Consider the following 4139-nt stretch of genomic DNA (forward strand, 5'->3'; position numbering starts at 1 on the left):
CTTGGGCCTCACCATGGGGGCCTGGTTAAGCCAAGCCATGCCCTTTTCTCTGTCTCTCTCTTTCTCTCACTTGCTCACTCGCTCTCTTGTTTTCCATACTTCTGTTTGACCCTGGCAGCTGGCCTGCCAAGATTAATTAGCAATCCATGTGACTTTTCTCTAATCTCTTCTTAATTTTCCTATTACTTTCTTTTGTGTTGTAACTTCTTTTAATAATTCTCTATTTTCTTTTTACACCTGCATTCTTGGGTCAGAGAGTGATGCTTCACAGTGGAAAATTAAATGAAATCAGCAACAAATAGAACCTATTACCTCATGGTCATATCACAGATTACAATTGGAAGACCCTTTAAAAGCCATATAGTCCAAAAAACAAACAAAGAAGTCAAAGAGTTCAATAATTTCATTTTATAGATACCTTATAAAAGAAGTCATTCTTTGTTTCATTTCTTACCTAATCTTAATCACTGAATGGGCATTGTCTCAGTCAAACTGAGACCTGTTAAAGATCTTGGCTTAAAAAGGCCAATGTCTCCCACTGCATCCAGGGCCATATTCAGTCGTCCTGATCAACCTACACCTGTCTGTCTCTTTCCCTCCTCTGGGACTCTCTCAACCTTTCTTTGTCTCTCTCTTTCCTTTCTTCTCATTCCTTCTTCCTGCCATCTCCTTTTCCCTCTCCCTCCCCCTTTCTCTCACCTCTACCTTTTCCTTTTTCCCTTTTCTTTCTTCCTCTTTCCCCCTTTCCCTCATTCTCCCCTCTCTCTTTCCCCCTTCTTCTTTCTATTTTCTCCCTCCCTTCTCCATCTCCCCTGTTGTTCTCCCTCTTCTAAGATAGGAGATATAATACCTACAGCGCTAGGCCTGGGGTCAGGAAAACTCATCTTTATGAATTCAAATTTGGCTTCTGACACTAACTATGAGATTTTGGGCAAATCATTTAACTCTTTCAATTTCCTTATCTGTAAAATGAGCTGGAGAAGTAACTGGCAAACCAAACTCTACCAAGAAAACACCAATGGGGTCACATGGAGTCATTTATGACTGAAAAAAAAATTACTCCCTCCTTTGGTTTCTCTGTTTCTCCCTGTTTCTATCTGTCTTTTTCCCCCTTCACCCTCCACTCTAATCTTTAGTTTATAACACGTGGCTTTGGGATTTGAACTCCAGGTCCAAATAATTTTAATCCCGAATCTCTATACTTTGAAATACATTTCTCACATCTTTTCAACCTTATTTCTTGCCAGTTCTTGCCCTATTTGAAATTCTGGATTTTCAAATTAGGTTCTTTATCTTTATCTTCTTTTATTGTGTTATGAGGCGGCTAGGACACCATAGTGGCTTGAGAGTCATCAGACTCTTACTAGCTATGGGACCTGAGCAAGTAGTCACTTCACCTTGTTTTCCTCAGTTTCCTTACCTATAAAATGAACTGGAGAAGGAAATGGCAAACCACTTCAGTATCTCTGCCAAGAAAACTCCAAATATGATCATGAAGAATTGGATATAACTGAACAAGAAAAGAAGGGGAAAAAAATCATTGTAATGAATGAATGGTCAGGTTTCATTTGATTCCCTAAAGAGGGGGTTGATATTTATATGTTAAGATTTCATGGACCAAGAGTTTTGATAGTGTCAGCCTTCAGAGTTCATCTTAAGAAAGTCAAGGAGAATTTGGTAAGATTGCTTTAATTTTCTTAAGCTCGAGACCATTCTTGCATGGGAGTTCCAGTTAGAAACTGAATTCAAAATAATACTTGTATGTAAGGAGAAATTTATAGAGACAAAACAAAGTCCACAAAGTTGTGATAGAATAGAAGGATCCAATCAGCTTTGGACATTCTTGGAATCTGTCCTCATAGTGCCAGAAAGCTGTTTCAGGATACTTTGGCATCTGTCACAGTTACATTAGTGAAGTATACTATGACTTAGGATGTCCTCCTTATGTCAGTCAAGTCACAATTACATTAGTGGAAGAAGGGTTATCATAGTTCCATTGGGGGAGGAGGGGTACCCCCAATATTTATATTTCCTCCTCTATGTCATATATTATGAAAGTCACCCTCCTCCACACTGACCCAAGATGTCTGTGTAAGCTTGTGGTTGCTGACATAGAAGGGCATTGCCAGTTAGCCAGTGTAGGGGTTAGTTTTAGTAACCAAAACTCAATTATGCTAGGAGATCTCTGTTCTCACTGATGTGGGCATTCCCACTAACAATACATGTTGCAATCCATCTGAACTTACCTGTCTCTCTTGTGTGACATTTGTTCCTGTGAGTTCACTGTAGGCAGTCAATCCAACATTCTGTAAGCCTCTGAGGTCCCTTCTGGTTCTAAAACTAGCATCATAAGATATAAGATAATTTTTTTAACTTTATTTTTTTCAGGCCATAACAATAGTTTATTATTTCAGCATTCAGCAACATTTCAGCCATCAAAAATAAAACTCTAACACCAAAGGATGGAAGAAAGACTTCTCTGAAGCATGAGTAGGTGGGCTGCATCCAGAAACCCCAGGGTGCCTTGGAGGGAAAGGATGGTTATTCATTCATCCAATAAATTAGAAAGTGCAGAATTGGGGGGAGGTACAACTGCTCATTTCTGGATTGACATAATATCATCGATGGACTGCCCCTGCTCCAAACACTTCTCCATCTCAATGAGCAACTTCACACCATCCACCACCATCTGCACCAGCTCCACCTCAGAGAAGTCTAGCTAGCTGGTCAGTATTGGAGATGTCAAAGACACCACCCACAGCTGCTGTAGTCTATACCCCCTGTCCCCCTCTTCTGCAGTCTCAGCTTCTTCAACACCTCAGTTTGATATGGACACATGCTCACAGGCCTGTACCCAGGTTAGAGAGGCATGTCAGGATATAACCCATGATGAGAATTCCACATGAACTCATAGTTCTTGATCTTAAAAGGGTTTCAATCTGGGTGAGTCCATTGCAGAAGTGTGTGAACACCATCTTCATGTTACCCTCCCTTCTGCATGAAGATGACCCTCAGGTGATCTTTCTCATTAATCTAAACCGAAAAGGTCTTGTTGTCATTGTGCCAAATGCCCCTCCCATTGGGATAGTGTCAGGCCATGCCAGAGGCCAAGAGGAGTGGGGAGACAGGCTTGTCAAAAAGGAAGTGGTCATCAATCAGCTGCTTCTGTTACTGCTCAGTCATATTCTTCAAAGCATAGTACTTCCCATTCAGGTTACCTTCCAGGCTAGGCAGAGCTTCCACAGAGAGCTTCTCTATGGCCTAGTGTGCAGCTACAATGTAGCGGCAGGCAGAATCCTCAGATGCTCTGGCCAGTTCGAACATGAGAGCTTAGCACATAGCTGGGATCCAGGTCATCACCACCCTGCAGATTGTCAGGGTTAAGATCGGTCTTATGCCCATCTGAAGGCTTGCAGCCTCCATGCCAGTCCTCAATGATAGGCTCAAACAGTTCCTTAAACAAATAATAATACTCTTCATCCCCAGCTACACAGCCCACAGTCACAATACATGGGTGTCCTGGGTTAGCCACACCAGTCTGGATGACAACATACAAAGTGAAGCTGCTGGATGTAGCCTTATCCTGGACTTTTTCATAGAGTTCTGGTGTCAACACCTTAGCCATGTGGTTGTTGTGCAAGGAGAGGCCGGGATATTCCTCTTCAGTGGGGTAGAAGAACAACATGTTATGGCTATTGGAGAATGGCATGGTGGCAGGAGGAGTGGGGTCTTTGTGGGTCATAGTAGGTGAGAAGTTGGGAAGATGCTGCAGCTGCTGTGTGGGGATCAGCTCAAGCACAGTCATCCAGTCCTTTTTTTTTTTAACTTTAAATTGAGGGGTAGGATTTGATGAAGGAATGAATGAGTAAGTGAATGAATGAATGAAAAAGAATTTATTAAGAATTGTATGATTTTCTGGGGATATAAAAACAAAAGCAACAATAGTCCACACTTACAAGAAGCTCACATTCTAAAAAGAAGATAAAATAGCAGATTGGCAGATGAGAAGGAGCATTTTGGTTCAGAAAGTCACAGGGATGGTGAATGGAGAAATAGTAGAATCATTTCTCAAGAAGCAATGGCAATATTGATGTGATTACAGTTCCAGAATTAGAGGTGAAAATTTGACTGGCAGGAAG

The 4139-nt window shown here is 41.5% G+C and overlaps 1 pseudogene; it reads right to left on the bottom strand.

The window, feature by feature from the left end:
* Positions 1 to 2596: 2596 nt before the first annotated feature.
* LOC141491278 (creatine kinase B-type pseudogene) lies at positions 2597 to 3709 on the bottom strand (annotated as a pseudogene).
* Positions 3710 to 4139: the final 430 nt, after the last annotated feature.

This window comes from Macrotis lagotis, chromosome 1 (assembly GCF_037893015.1).
Source record: "Macrotis lagotis isolate mMagLag1 chromosome 1, bilby.v1.9.chrom.fasta, whole genome shotgun sequence".
In the NCBI taxonomy this organism is placed as follows: Eukaryota; Metazoa; Chordata; class Mammalia; order Peramelemorphia; family Peramelidae; genus Macrotis; species Macrotis lagotis.